General features: G+C 36.7%; 1 pseudogene; it reads right to left on the bottom strand.

Moving 5' to 3' along the window:
• Positions 1-8,872: 8,872 nt before the first annotated feature.
• Positions 8,873-9,811, bottom strand: LOC119538850 (annotated as a pseudogene).
• Positions 9,812-17,363: the final 7,552 nt, after the last annotated feature.

Below are 17,363 nucleotides of genomic sequence, written 5' to 3'. Positions count from 1 at the left end.
GCAACACCATGTTGAGTGAAATAAGCCAGATACAAAAGGAAAAATATATGATCTCACTGATTTGAAACAATTACAATAAGCAAATTCATAGATTCAAAATCTAGAATATAGATTACCATGGGATGGGGTGAGGATAGGGAATGGGAAATTAAGACTTAAAATGTACCAGGATTTCTGTTAGCCAATTCTTGTAGTTTTCTGTGTATAGTTCTTCTGTGGCCTTGGTTAAGTTTATTCCTATGTATTTGACTCTTTTGGTTACCTTTATGAATGGAATTTTTTTTCTTGCTTTCCTTTTCATGTTGCTCATTACTAGTGTGTAGGAACACTACTGATATTTGCATGTTCATCTTGTACCCTGTCATTTTGCTGTATTCTAGTAGGTTTGCTGTAGATTTTTCTGGATTTTCTACATACAGGTTCATGCCATCTGAAAACAGTGTGAGTTTTACTTTTCTTCTCTAATTTGGATGCATTTTATTAATTTTTCTTGCCTAATTGCTCTAGCTAGAACTTCCAGCACAATGTTGGATAACAATGGTGACAATGGTCATCCTTGTCTTGTTCCTCATTTTAGGGGGAAAGATTTCAGTCTTTCTCCACTGAATATGATGTTAGCTTTGAGGTTTTCATATATTGCCATTAGCATATTGAGGAAGGTCCCTTCTATTCCTATCCTTTTGTGTTTTTTCATCAAGAAAGAATGCTGAATTTTTTCAAATGCCTTTTCTGCATCAATTGAGATGATCACGTGGTTTTTCTGCTTTGATATCTTGATACAGTGTATTACATTAGTTGATTTTCTTGTGTTGAACCAGCCTTGCATACCTGGAATAAATCCCACTTGGTCATGGTCTATTATTCTTCTAATGTACTGATAGATTTGATTTGTGAGCATTTTCTTGATTTTTGCCTCTATATTCATTAAAGAGATTGGTTTAAACTTTTCTTTTCTTTTAGTATTTTTGTCTGGCTTTGGTATTAGGGTGATGCTGGATTCATAGAATGGGCTATGTAGCTTCCTTCATCTTTAATATTTTTTGAAGAGTTTGAGCAGGAACAGTACTGATTCTTGAATGCTTGGTAGAATTCACATGAGAAGCCATCTGGTCTTGGACTTTTCATTTTTGGGAGCTTTCAGATCACTGATTCTATCTCTTTACTTGTGATTGGTTTGTTGAGGTCATCTAATTCTTCTTACATCAATGTTGGTTGTTCATGCTCTTCTGGGCAGTTGTCCATTTTGTCTAAGTTATCTAGTTTATTAGCATATAGTTGCTCATAGTATCCTCTCATTATCTCCTTATTTCTGCAGGATCAGTAATTCAAGCCAATTAACTCAGGACATTCCATTGCAGTTTCATCGCATACAACAGAAGTAATCTCTCCAGACAGAGGAGTAAGAGCTGCTTCTTCAGGGGAAGTGATTATGGGTTTAGTAGGCACTGAGGTTGGATGACAGGCTCCTCTGGGCAGACTGGAGATTGGGAATCTGTTTCCTCAAGGCAGGCTGGAGGTTGGGTAGCTGACTCCTCAGGGCAGACTCGAGGTGAAGGGGCTGTTTCCTCAGGGCAGTTCATTCCAGGCATATCTAGCAAAGACTCAGCAACCCCTACTATCATTATTATCAACCCATATGTCCCCATCCCAAGTTTTAGGATCCCATTCTTTTCCAATCATTGCCTTTACTGTAACAGCAGATACCTCGTGAGGTTGAGATTTTAGTTTACATTGGGAATCTACTAATTACACAATGAGACTCTGGGTCTGGTTTTCAGAAATCTCAAGTTTGTGACCATGGGAAATACAATTTTCTTTCAGGGCACACATGGAAACCTTTACATCTGTCACATGGTGTTTAAGTTTCACTGCCGCCCAGAGCCTTGCTTCATACAAGAGTATGATTAGGAGAATCAAATGGTGATAGTTTGCATATTTTCATTGCCAATACATGGCATGTGGTGTTAGTGCCATATCTATTATTGAAAATGAAATCATTAATGCCTTTGAAGCTAATCAGAGTAGAAAATGAGTTGTAAAAGCCCATTTTAAGATTCTGTTTCTCAAGAATTGCTCCTGGTATGAAGATGTATTAGTTAGTGTTCTCTATGGAAACAGAACCAACAGGAAATAATCTGTGAATATGAGATTTTATGAAAATGTGTCATGCAACTGTGGGGATCCATGAGTCTAAATTCCATAGGGCAGGATGCACAAGTCCAAATTCTGTAGGGCAGGAAGTGAGCTGGCAACTCTGATGAAGGTGTTTGATGAACTCCCCAGGAAAAGCTGGCATGAAGAAGAAATGGAAGTTCTCTCTCTTCTCCCTTAAAAGTCTTCAACTGACTGGATTAAATCCAGCTGATTGAATTATCTCATTGTGGAAGACATGACCTTCCTTGATGTATTCAGCCACAGATGCAATCAATTGACTGATGATTTAATAAAGGTTTTCTAGTTTGTTAACCAGCCACAAATGTCCTTATAGGAATGGTTAGGCCAGTGTTTGCTTGACCAGACACCTGGTCACCATCACATGGCCAAGTTGACACATGAACCTAACCAACAGAATATATGTATATATATATTCTCTTCCCCACTCCTCTCGTGTATCCTCATGGCCTTTCCTGGTTGTTGCTGTCTGACACTGAGTCAATTATTGCATCTTTTACTAATCTCACAGCAGTTCCTCTTCTTGTACTTTTTTACTGCCTTAATCCTCAAAAACAGTTGCTGACACCAGGCTGAGTTATTATTACTGAAAATGTACTGAAAGCTAGGCCAACAGCAAAAATATATTTCTACATGACAAGTAACCAAAAAGTGGAGATGACATATGAGTGGTCTCACTTCCAAAGGCCATGCCCACCCACAAAGTCTGGAAGCAGCCATTTTATTTTTGGTCTTGGGCTGCTTCGAGGTAGCACTCACCAGCATTCCTCTCTTCTATGGGACTCTCTGGAATAAATCTGACTTGCCAAGCATTTAGGTCCCAAATGTCTTAGGTCCAGATAAAAGAAACAATTTCACCACTACTGCTTAACCTCTGAAAAAACAGCTGAGTTTCAATTTCTGCTTTAGGATTTGGGTGCAGGAGTAGAATGAGGTAAGTGAGCAAACTAGGGTGTAAAGTTAAAGAGGCACTCACTCTCTGGATCATGCAAGTGTAGGAAGCCTGCTCCTTCTCTTCCTTGGATTGATCACTGACAATGAGAGGAAGCTGGATATTCCTTAATTGCCCCTCCAGATTCATTCTTTGTCCTCCTCTATCCTTCAGTGAAACCTGGGAGACCAAAATAGCCACAGCTCAATGAGCTCCCTGACTCTTTCCTTCCAGGTGAGAGGCCCTGACAGAGCAGAGGAGGGGAGGAGCCTGAAAGCAGGGTGTTCATTTCTGTAGTTCCATCTTGCTTTGCCCACTTGAGGTGAGCGAGAATGTCACACTGTCCATCAGGCTTTTATGCAGTGTTCAGGAACTCTTCCTTCCCCTTGACCATTCAGACTTAGATGTAATAAAAATGCTCTCAACTGTCACCATATCCACTCCTACCCAATCCATTTACATAGTCCTTTATTTGAATTCTACTCAATCTCACCATTTGAATTTGCTATCTATTTATTTCCAGGACCTTGCATGGTTCAAGGAGCATTTATTCCTTTGAGGGGATACCTCACTTCCCATCCAGGGGGGTAGTTCTCATCACAGGTTAAATGAAATAATCACAATTCCCTATTCTGTCTTCAAAAAATTATGTAAAGTGTACCATATTAGTTAAGATTAAGTTCAGCTACAACTGACAGAAAATCACTGTTCCAGTTTGCTAGTGCTGCCATTATGCAAAACACCGGAGATTGATTGGCTTTTATAAAGGGGGCTTATTTGGTTACACAGTTACAGTCTTAAGGCCTTAAAGTGTCCAGAGTAAGGCATTAACAATAGGGTACCATCACTGGAGAAAGGCTGTTGGCATCCAGAAAACCTTTGTTAGCTGGGAAGGCATGTGACTGGCATCTTCCTTCTCTCAGATTGCATTTCAAAATGGTGTTCTCCAAAATTTCAGTGTCAGCTTTCGATGGCTGTCTTCAAAATGTCTCTGTGAGTTGCAGCTCCTCTTCAAAATGTTACTCTCACTTGCTCTGAGGACCTTCTGTTTGTGATCTCTTTTTATAGGATTTCAGTGAACTCATAAAGAGCCACACTGAATGGACAGGGCCACATTTCCCTAGAAACATTCAATCAAGAGGTCACACCCTAATCAAAGATGTCTACTCACAGTTGAGGGGGTCACATTTCCATGGAAACACTCAATCAGAAGACTCCAACCTAATCAACACTAATATGTGTGCCCCCACAAAATTGAATCCAAGAACATGGCATATAGGGGAACACAATACATCCAAACTGGCACAATCATGAATTAAAAAAGGAAGAGATTATATTTTTCACATATACACATGGACAATCGAGGACTGATAAGGCAGTGCCATGTTAGTTAGTGACCCAAGCTCCTCTGTCTTGTTTCTACGCTGTCCTTAAATGTATGGTTCCTGGGTTTAATTTTTGTCCCCCTGCCCAATGAGTGACAAAAACTCCTTATTTTGTCAGTATTTCATCTGAAGCCTGTGAGTAAACAAAGGCTTCAAGGGGGAGGAAAGCTTTACTGTCAAGCAGACTCCCTTCTTTCTAGGGTCATGTCTCCATTGCTTGGCTGACTTCAGAGTCATTCAATGGCTTCAAACAGATTTTCAGTGCTTTTCATACAATGCATTTCCTAGTTGATCTGCATGATGGCCCACTACATTCTGGAAAACCTGCCAAAAGTAAATAAACAAAATTTTAAAATGAAAATTTTTATCATTTTAAGGAGAGGACTTCATGTCACCCTGAATCGCAGACTTGCTGCTCAGTGTGAAAACTCAATGACACTGCGGATTAACAATTGTGATGAGAAGGCAATAGCATTTTTGAAAATGCACATTCAGCAATTATATTTTACTGTAAAACAAACCATGCAAATTTAGTGGCTTACAACAACGATTTATTTAGCTCACTATTCTGTCAGCCATTTGACTAGGATCAGGCTGGACTATTTCTCCTGTTGGTCTCAGCCTGAGTCACTCATGGTTCTTTTGTTGGTCAGCAAGACAGCTCTGCTTCTTGGGCTGGCTGCCTGTTGGCTGGGGTAATGGGAGTGCTGACTGGGTCACATGTTTCTCAACATCCATTAAGCAATCCTGGGCTTTTTCACATACCAGCTTGGGGAACCATGAGCAACAAGCAGGCAAGACCCAATGCACAAGTACTTTTCAAGCCTCTGCTTGTGTCATGTCTCCTAACATCCCTTCTGGCCAAAGCAAGTCACATGGCTAATCTCAGAGTGAGTGTGGGAGGGGAACACCCAACATGTTGATGTGTAGAGGCACACATAAATTGGGGCCATTATTGGATTGATCTCTTACAGCATGGTTGGGTAAAAGGTATATATGCATAAATAAAGTGATGAACTTTAATGAACACTGTTGACTGCCAACTGCTCATTTATTCTGCCCTTTCTTCCTTTTGAAAAGCACTCACTCAAAGGCTTTCAGAGATTTGGGTTCTTTGACCTTCAATTAAATACAAGGGAAATATCTGAGTTGGTATATTGAATGTCAAAGCCAAATTTTATGGTATGACCCAAGCAACTTATCTTAATTTTCTTGGCTCCCAATATTACATTCAAGCCACTACAATTTGCTGCTTACTCTACATACTTAGAATGCTCTTCTTCATTCTAAAATTATTCTGCAAAACCAGCCTAAATTTCTTCTCTTGGAAGAACTGGCCATTGATCCCTTGCTAATTCTCCTGACTTCTCGTTATTCTCAACCCCCTTAGCTTATAGGTTTTTTTCAATCTCCCTGCACTGAACTACCCTAAAAACAAGAATACATTATTTATATTTATATGGCATTGCACCTAACTAAATGGGGATGAGAAAATTTTCTTATTTTTCTTTTAATCTTTTCTACATGCCTTGATGCACTTATCTAGAAAAACCTTAATGATGGACACCATATTGCACCCTAAAATTTATTATATGGCCATATCTCTGTTTAATTACTGTGATCAAGTTAATGCATACCATTTATCCCATAGACTGACCCTACTTTAGAGTATGTAAGCTAAGAGTGGAATCTGGAACATATCACTAGTCTAAATGTTTTCCATGGGAAATTCTGTACAACTATGTTTTAATTTTCCTCAATTTTTTCTTCTAAAATAATACCTTATGAGAATTCCCATCAATATTTCTAGATAGTAGTTCTCAGCAGAAGCCCATGAAGGCAGTTCTTGGAAGGCAGCTCCCAGGTACAACACTCATCTACAGCAGCTCCTGGTAGGTAAACTTACCTCATCTACCACCAGCTACTATTCATAACCTCCCTCAGCTCACCTGAAACCTTCAGACCCAGATCTCTGCAGTATTATGAAAATATCCACCACTAACATCAAGCTGAATTATCCCTCATATTGAGCCTTAAGGACCTTCTAGAAACAGACTTTTCATAAATTCTAACACTTTCCTAAGACCAATGCTACAAAATATACACCTAGTCCTGGATGGAGACTACATATTCTTTATTCATGTTGCCCTATATCTTTGGTGTTCTAGTTTGCTAATGCTGCCAGAATGCAAAACACCAGAAATGGATCAGCTTTTACAAAGGAGATTTATTTGGTTACACAGTTACAGTCTTAAGGCCATAAAGTGTCCAAGGTAATGCATCAGCAATTGGGTACCTTCACTGGAGGATGGCCCATGGTGTCCGGAAAACTTCTGTTAGCTTGGAAGGCATGTGGCTGGTGTCTGCTCCAAAGTCCTGTTTTCAAAATGTCTTTCTCCCAGGACATTCCTCTCTAGGTTGCAGTTCTTCAAAAATGTCACTCTTAGTTGTACTTGGGGTATTTGCACTCTCTTAGCTTCTCCAGAGCAAGAGTCTGCTTTCAATAGCTGTCTTCAAACTGTCTTTCATCTGCAGCTCCTGTGCTTTCTTCAAAGTGTCACTCTTGGCTATAGCTCCTCTTCAAATTGTCACTCACAGCTGCACTGAGTTCCTTCTGTTTGTCAGCCCACTTATATGGCTCCACTGATCAAGGCCCACCCTGAATGGGTGGGGCCATGCCTCCATGGAAATATCAGAGTTATCACCTACATTTGGGTGGGGTACATTTCCATGCAAACAACCAAAGGATTCCAATCTAATCAACACTGATACGTCTGCCTGCACAAAATTACATCAAAGAATATGGCTTTTTCTGGGGGACATAATACATTCAAACCAGCACACTTGGTATAGGGAGAACCCTCATATTCTCTCCCATAGAGTCCACAATCCTTCTCTCATTCCTGGCCTTGTGCAAACTAATGAAAATATTGCAAATGCCCCTAATACCTCCTCACTTACGATTCTTGTTTAAACAGAATAATCCATGTGACTTGTCCAAATGGAGGCCTCAGAAAACAATAGGAATTCAGATATTCCCAAAGATAAGTAAATATAGTGACACCTGCTTTATATTACCTTGGAGTAGTTTTAGAAATCTGGCAAATCAAGTCACTTTTGTAAGACATCATCTTCCCCTTTTTAAAAGAAAGCTACAATCACATGTTTATTTCATGTTCAGATTACAGACATGGGTAACTGGCCACAGTTGAGAACCCCAACTATCCCACTAACTATATATCTTTTCATTGCACTTCCAGGAAAATATTAGCATAAAAATAATATTCACTGTAATAAATTCATCATATAACCCCATATACCCACAAATAGCCAGGTCCCAGAACCTAGAATAAAGACAAGAAGAAAAAATTATACCATCTTTCCATACTAGTTCTTAGTCCCTGCAGCATTGGATACACATTAAATCTACACTGTGACCCTAATGCAATGAATTATTACCTGTGAAAATCTACCTCCTCACACTAATCTTTCACAGAAATTTGAAATATTAGAAATGATCTGATAGTGTGATACCATCATCAATGTCAACTAAGCTTAAACATTCTGGTTTTAGTGGAGAGAGCAACAGAGGTCTAAGTACCAAAATATCAGATATTACCATTGGATGGGACATTGACTTTGATTATCAACTCCCTTAATAATTCCCACTGAACTATGGATGTCAGGATTCAGTTATGAAATTCAGAAGCCAATGATACTGATGGCTTCCTACCTCGTGATTTAAATCATATTCCCCTCATAGGCTATGGCTGATGGAGATGAACAAATGACCAAAAACAAACTAGATGATTAGCACTGAGAAAATCTTAGGCAAAATTTAGCTATTGAAGACTGGTCTTTACAGGAAGCACAACCAGCCAATTGCATGGCTTTTTTTCTGTCCAGTGGTACATCCCCTCCCTCTGGTCATTCTCATCTGGTCACAGACACAGAACAGTCAATGGTCACCCCCATGTCTGGCTTATTTAGGTGAGAAGGTTTAGGTGAGAAGGTTTCTGGACTCCTGAGGGACTCTGGAACAATCAATACTTAGGTAAAGAAGACTTAGATTCAAAGGGCTCTTTTCTCAGAAGCAAAATGATTCTAGACCTTGTGTTTCAGAAATTATTAGGGTTAGCATGCGGCCACTCCATAAGCTGGATAAACGTAATGAGGTGCCAAGACTTAAATATAAGATGATTCTGTGGCATCACTTCAGCTTCTGGTCCATGATGAAATATTACCTGATGTATGTGATGCAAATTATGTCTTTATACATGTGAAATATGAACTTTATTAATTTCCATTTGTGTGCATATTATTGTGGGTTAAGGTGATTGATTCTGACCATCCAAATCTATCACTTATCTCACAGTCTGTGACTTTAGCAGTGCCTTCTCTTCTTTTGCAAACTCTCCAAGGCATCTATAATCTCTCTGTTCCTCAGGCTGTAAATCACTGGATTCATCATGGGAATGACCACAGTGTAAAAGACTGATGCAAATCTGTCAGTGCTGGAGGAACCACCAGAGCTGGAACTCAAATAGACAAACATACCTGATGCATAGAAAAGGGAAACAGCTGTCACATGAGAAGCATAGGTTTTGAAAGCCTTGGATCTGCCTTTAGCTGAAGTGATCTTCATGACAGAGATGATAATATAACCATAGGACATCATGATAATTAGGACATTTGCTATTCCAAATATCATTATATATATAGCAATCATGACTTGTACAAAGAAAGTGTCAGTGCAGGACAAGATTAGCAATTGAGGCATGTCACAGAGGAAATGGCTGATAACATTTGGCCTGCAGAAGTGGAGCTGAAGCAAGGCACCTAACAGGGAAAAAGAAGCAGAGAGCCCAGCCATGTAGGCTCCCAGTGCCATCCGACCACAGAGGCTGGGAGACATGATGGATAAACAGAGCAGCTGCTTACAAATGGCTGCATATTGGTCATAAGCCATGGCTGTCTAAAAGACAACATCACTCAGTCCCGTGGTTGCAAAGATGAAGTACTGGACAATGCAGCCTACAAAGGTGATCATTTGCTGCTTCTGGAAGAAGTTGGAGAGCATCTTTGGGGCTATGGAGGTAACATAGCAGATATCTGTGAAGGACAAGTTACTGAGGAAGAAGTACATGGGTGTGTGGAGGTGGGAATCCATCCTTATTAAGATGATGAGGCACAGGTTCCAGGTCACAGTCATAATGTAGATCAACAGGAATATAACAAAAAGCACTGGTAAGATCCTGGGAAAATCTGAGAATCCCAGGAGGATGAAGTGGGTGATCCCTGTAATATTTTCTCCTACAATCATTGCCTCAGTGCTTCTAAAATCAGAAAGAAGAAAAGGGACTACATTGCTGAGCCAGGACAAATGATGTCATTATCATTTTCATATGTACTAGTCTTTTCCTCCAATGATCTCTTGAAACTACATACTTTGATACACTTTCTAGTGAAAAGAACCCATCTTTTCACATCAAAGTAGTCAAGAAAAAGTTATTCAGTGTGTCAAGGTCAATATTAATTTATGTGGTCTCAAGAGAATTAACAGATTTTTAAAAAGCTGAGTGGAAGCTGTAAATCCTGGCATGTTACATATGCTACAATTATTGAACATAAGGTAGAGATCAATAGTTATAATAGTTTTTCAAGACCTCTACTAATTCATTATATAACTGTTATTTTGTTATAGTACAAATATAGGTGGCCTCTTCCTAGAATTATTTTGAAATTGACTTTCTGTTCTATATTGTTAATGAGATTTTTAAATTAAAGTCTTTTACTTTTAAGAATTATTTCCCTCTTCCTGACAATTTGACAACATATGCTTCATAATGCATAAGTTGTTTATATATATAAGAATATATTTAATAAATCTACAAACTGGCCTGAGAAATAATATCAAAATTTCAACTCTGATAAATTTGGTAGGGCAAAAGCTTGTGTACCCAATACATTTATGCAATCAGCCCTCTATGAAAGCTTTCATTTTAAGCATTCAAGAGGTTGGTGAGTTCAGGTCACTAAGGGCTCCAACTATCTTCTTAATATGTTAGTGTGTTTTGTCTATTGGAAAGTAGCTTTGTACTGTGGTTAAGCATTTGGGCTTTTGAGGTTGAGCTCTGATATGGTTTTGTTTTTTATGAATATGTTCCAGTGCCTTAAGCACACTAAATCCAGATTTACCCATAATAAAATGAAAGCCCATGAACATCAAGGTTATGGGAGACCTGTAAGAAGAAATGATGCAAGTGCTCAACACAGTTCAGTACATCATACCTGTTCAATCATTGTCGGTCATCATTATCATTGATTGCTTCAAGATGCCCACATGGCTAATAATTCCTACTGTGGATAGGAATGTTAGTCGGCACTGAATTTAATGGATTATTTTTTGAAAATTCCTGAGACAACATCTTCCCTGTAGACAGTATGGAATTGCTTCTAGGCAGGTTTGGATTCAAACCCAGTGTGCTTGCAAGACAAACCACATAGAGATATGATGATACAAAGCAAATGAAGCATTTGGTATTCAGTTTGAGTTCAGGTAAACTGGGTCAATGAAAAACCAACATTAAGCTATGATAGGCATTAAGAAACAAAAAAGGAAAACAATAAGATTTGATTTCCCAAATACTACAGAAGTGTAATTCTTTTTTCGTAGATGTAGTAACTATGATTTTGCTGACTAACATAGTCATGATAGATAACACCTGTTGGTCTCGCTCCATTCCAAACTCTCATTCCTTGAGATGAAAGAGAAAATCAGTGGCAAAAGCCAAGAAAATGTTTTTAAAAATTAAAAATTATGAAAGATTTGAACTTTCAGGTATTAAAAAGATTATCCTGTGAACTACAATTTCTATAATATAAATATATTTTAAAATTATTATAGATTTAAATAATTCATTATATTGTAGGAATAGACGTGTCAAAAGACATGTAGAGAAGTAAAGAATAATTTCAAGGATTGGCTATAATTTAACATAATGACATTGTTAGTATCTTACATTGGAGGGAATAGCATAAACCCTTTCTTATTGGTGGGAGACCTGGCTTACTATGGATAAGACAAAAAAACAATAGATACTCATTTATGTAATCTTTAGATGAGAAAGTTATTTCTGATATATAACACCATATAGTAATGTATAAAAGAAAAACTACTATAAAAATTCACAACTTATAATGGCAGAAAAATTTACTTACCTAAAACACATTTAAATATAATTGATGAAATGAAATAAAAGATCTAAAATTTTAAAAAGACAATATGGAATTGTCTTTAACATTTTAAAAACATTTTAATTAAAAAATTGTCAACACTCTCATATACTGTTGTGGAGTGCACAAAATTGTTCCAAACACACACACACACACTCACACATACAGTATACAGCCATTGAGAATATCAAATGTTAAAAGAAGTGGGTGTTATGATTTATTGTTCTCCTATATTTTGTCAATTTTCTAGAATTCCTATGTGAATAATAACCAAAAGTTATTAAAATATATAAATCCCCAAAGCATATGAAGAAAGGAAGACTAGATTTTCCTGACTTCTACTTGTAGTTTGAGTGACTTTGAGCACATTATTAACCTCTCTGTGCATCAGTTTCCTCATCTATAAAAACGGATGAATAGTTACCACCTTATAGGGCTGTTGCAGGGATTGAAAGAGAGAAAGGGCTTTAAACAATAAGAACAAAATAAACATTAGCAATTATCTTTCCCATTATCATTCTTCTCTGAATAAAAGGAAAAAGGAAGAAATACTCCTGAAGCATCAAGGAGATTTTCATAAAGACAGACTCTATTCTTAGCTGAAGGAATATTAATTAATTATATTATTTATTTGTATCTTGTATTGTTTTATCTACCAACCATGTAAATTCATGAAGCAACATTTTAATCACCACCAATAAACACCCTCCAGTTGCTGAAACTCACTATAGAGGGTTCTTGGAGTGGATGAGATATTTTACTATTTAATGGTAAGAATACTGAAAACCAATATTTATAAAACTAAAGAAAATATAGTTTTTGCATTAATAAATGATTCCTTCTAGCAGATTGAGATGTGAAATTAAGAGTAACTCATTTCTCTGTCATTTCAATTCCAGCTTTAGGAACTTTGGAAATCATTCTCTCTGTTTATACTCAGAATACAATACTGCCAGTACAAGCCCTCTGATATGCTAACCAAGATGAGTTATACTCAGTGAAAGTATTTTAAAAATATATACTCTCCCAGACATTCTTCTCCAAACACCACCATAATTGTTCAAAAAGTGAGGATAAGTTAAAATGTTGACCAATCAATTGCACTAAAGTCCTTCATTTATTAATGAAATTCACTGAGAAAGGCAGCCATAATTAAATGTAGTTCATGTAATCAGCCATACCTAGACAGGTGAGGAGTTGTAAGCATTGCTTACCTTATTCATGATAAAATTACCCTAAAACATTCTGATAAAATTAGGTAGACAAGAAGAAAATGAAAAAACAACAACAACAACACCTCATAGACCCTCACTCTCTTTGATGAATTCCTTTGCATGCTTCATTGTAATATTGGAGAAGAAAACATAACTGAAATAAGAAGAGGCTGGAAATTTTACTGTTTGGATATAGCTAATCAAAACCCTCTGTAAGCCTGATCTAATGAGGATAACATGAATTCCCAGGTTGTGCCTGGTAAAAAATGCTGTCTTATTCTGACTGAATAAAAACAACACAAGTAAAGGAACACAGAAAGGGATACTTAGACCAACACTACCTCTGACATCTGTGTTCCCAGTCTATTTTCTCCAGGTCCTCAGGGTCTTCTAAGATGAGACTGGAGAGATATCTGAAGGATTTTTGAAGACCTAATGGAATCATCCATGAGTACTTTGTCATATAATTATGCAACATTATGTGAACATTGACTCAGTTTGTCTGTTTCAACACAGAAATTCTGAATCAATGATATGTACTTCAATGGAAACCAAATAGTTATTACTTCAAAAACATACCCTCAAGGGTAAAATTAAATTAAAATTGTCCTTGGAATGGAGGAAGTTGGCAAACTTAGACATGCATTTTTTGCTCTTAGAAAATTCCCTTGAAACCCAGTAAATTATTAGGTTAGATTTAGCTCATTTTTTGTGATGTCAGGCACAGTCTCATTTAATTCTAGATGCTCCCAATCCCCACTTAAAAGGTTAAATAATAAAAGGTAACAAAGTACAGAACTAGAATTCAAACCCCACCTGACTCCAGGATATTACAAGATAATTTGATATTTGAGAATATTTTTTTCATGGAAGTTTAGAAAACTAAAAAACATTCTTTGAGAATTCAATTAAAATGTTTAATAGAACATGAGTAAGAGTTCTAAGTGCAGTGTGTGGAAGTGATGGTTCCACAAAAATAGTTGAAAACAGACAAAGGACCACAAAACTTGCTCCAATCAACCAATGTCAGCTGAATTCTGGCTCTCAGACTCACTGATTATGTGGCCTTGGGAGACATAACATCTCCAAGCCACATGTAGCTAAAGGCAGTAGAGCAGCACTCAGAGAGAATTAAAATGGATTATGCTTAAAAAGCATTTATCAGAATATGTAGTATAGAGAATGCCTTGCATTAATTATAGATATACTTTCTGTTTTCTGATCTGAATTTCTTGCTCACATATTTTGCTAAACTTTAATCTTTCATTTAAAGTCTACTTAGGTCATAAAAAATATTAATTTTTGGAAGGAGCTCACTACCCTACAGGAAGAATCACTCAGGTATTGAGATAGGATAGAATTCACTGGCATCACTATGTCCTGCCTTCCAAATTTGGCTCAGATCCTATAGGGATCGTTCGAACTTAAAATTGCTTATTTCTTTCCTGTAGGAAGCTTTCAGGTGGCCTTATTGCATCCCATTTTCTGCCCTTTTGGCCATGAAAATAGCTGTCCACTAATAGCAAGAAAGATTTGCACAATGGGACATCCTCTTAAATGTGTGGATAACGGCGGTGGTGAAAAGAGAAACGTCAATTAGAGAGGGCAAACTCCCCTGGAAATTGCTTTCTGGCGTCATGGTTGTCATGGAGCTTTTCTCCCTACAGGTTTCATGCCCCACTGTGCCTTGTCCCTGCTGGATTCTTTGATCAATTCTTCTGCTCCAATTATGATCTCATAATTGTGGGCTTTTCTTTGTCATTTCTGAAGTCATTTGAGCTGGAAACTTCCAATACCCTCAATTTTCAGTTGAGGAAATGGAAGCCAGAAAAGCTAAGGGATTTGCTTAGGATGACACCACTAGCTAGTAATATAGCTTGATAATAATAAATTATATGCATTTGTACACTTCATTGTTTACAAAACACTTTCATCTTAGTTATATAAAAACTTGTTTTCAAATACCTACTTGATATCACAGCAGCCTGAATAGCAGATAGGACATTATTTCCTGTGCATAAATGAAGAAATTGAGGCACCAAGGAATTCAATTAGACTAATTTATGCCAGAAGCACCACAATGCAGTTTCTATGATGAGCTTTCCAATCAACCAATGTAAGCTGAAATCTGGCTCTCACACTCACTGATTGTGTGGCCTTGGGAAACATTACATCTCCAAGCCACATGTAGCTAAAGGCAGTAGAGCAGTGCTCAGAGAGAATTAAAATGGATTATGCTTAGAAAGCATTTATCAGAATATGTAGTATACAGAATGCCTTGCATTAATTATAGATATACTTTCTGTTTTCTGATCTGAATTTCTTGCTAACATATTTTGCTGTACTTCTAATCTTTCATTTAAAGTCTATTTAGGTCATAAAAAATACTAATTTTTGGAAGGAGCTTGCCTACCCTTCCATTTGCTGGGTATACAGAAATACATAGATATCATTCTTGGTTTCATTTACTTCAGAGAAACTTACTAGTAGGAAAAATGTAGAGTGGAAACCATGAGTTAATTATTTGATTTCTCCCTTCCTAACACAATAGCACTTAAAATTTCCCCCGATGGTGACAGTGTGATTGTGAAAACCTTGTGGATCACACTCCCTTTATCTAGTGTATGGATGGATGAGTAGAAAAATGGGGTCAAAAAACTGAATGAAAAATAGGGTGGGGGGTATGATTTGGGTTTTCTTTTTCACTTTTTTTAATTCTTATTTTTACTTTTTCTGGTATAAGGAAAAAATTCAAAAAATAGATTGGGATGTTGAATGCACAACTATATAATGAGATTGTGAACTGATTGTACAGTTTGGATGATTATATGGTATGTGAAAATATCTTAATAAAATTGAATTAAAAATAAAAGTTCCCCTGATAAGGATTGAAATGATTTCATCCTTTCAAATGAACAGCTTCTTAAGACACTTTTGAACAAATAACACCAAGAGTAGGACATTTAGGCATAGTGGCAAAACAACAGAGGGAATATATTTGGTCAGAAAAGACCATTTATGCTTCATCAATCAGACTTTTTTGAGATTTGAGATAGATCATTGATATAAAAGTCCTCAATATTCCTTTTTGGGAATTGGGAAGTTGAAGTACTCCAACTTAATTAACTCCCTAATCTTAAAATTTATTGCAAAGCCACAGTAATCTTAACTGAATGCCACAGGCAAAAACACAGACTTGTAGGTTACATAAACTTTTAAATCATTTGGAAATTTGCCAATTTTTATATTAATAATTTGTATAATGATGCACAAAGCTTATGGACAAATGTTAGAATAGATTTTACACATTATTTTACCTAAAATCTTTTAAAATAACTCTTTATTTCTGGCTATTTTTTGGTTATTTTTTTATTTTCTAGGCATTTAATTCTCTTTGAATATGTCAACATATAATCATAGTGACTATAAATAACAAATTTTCTTTACTTTTTAAAATTTCTTATTGTAGGTATATCTGTATAGATCAAAACATCAAAAATAATGTTAAATAATATCATTGACAGTAGACACTTTGGTTTTGTTCCCTATTTTACTGGGAATGCATTAAATATTCCACTGAGGTGAGATAAACTTTATATAGCTAAGGAAGATTAGTTCAGTTACACTCACTTGTGGTCTCAGATTCAATGCATGTGAGGCTTGTTTCCAACACCTTTATTTTTTTTTTATTTTTCTGCAGTAATGGAGAATTGTCATTCATAAGGGTCTCAGGCAAAATAGTCACTAATCAGTTGAAAAATGTGTTCATTTCTTCCTCCAATTTCCGTAAAGCAATGAGGGAGTAGTAACACACATGTCCTGGTATCCACACAGCAAGGACCATGTGGGATGGGCTTTGTTATGGTCAATATCAGTGTCGTGGGTGTGTGGCGGGGGAGAGACACCAGGGATTTAGAACATCAATTTATATTTATTGTTGAGACATTTTCCCATTATCTCTTTGAACAGTGGTCAGGACATTTACAATGGCATTAAAAGGTTCTATTGTGGTGTTCTAGGCACTATTGCAAGAAACTTTTTCATTTAAGAATATGTTTTTGAATCAGGGTTGGGTTAGGTGATTTTTAAATTACTTTTCTGGGCTTATTCTTTGTTTAAAATTTGGTGCTGAAATAAGTTCAAAATATGATAATTTAGCCACAATTGAGTCCAAAAGTTAAATCTTTTTCTAATTGATCACTTTAGCCTGCTGTAAAATTCATTTCTGGTATTTTATTTACTATTTTTAACAGTCACATTCATAAATGGTGACTCAGGAATTGTTCTAGAATTGCTTCTTTATTATAATTGTAATATTGGACACCAGGATAATATTAAAAAGCATCAGGATATTTGTTTCAAATGTCAATAGAATGAATTAAGTGAGCTGGAAATCTGGCTTTAAAAATTACTTCCAGGATTGAT

The sequence above is a fragment of the Choloepus didactylus genome, chromosome 6 (assembly GCF_015220235.1).
Source record: "Choloepus didactylus isolate mChoDid1 chromosome 6, mChoDid1.pri, whole genome shotgun sequence".
NCBI lineage: Eukaryota > Metazoa > Chordata > Mammalia > Pilosa > Megalonychidae > Choloepus > Choloepus didactylus.
This window is presented reverse-complemented; position numbering and strand designations above follow the sequence as displayed.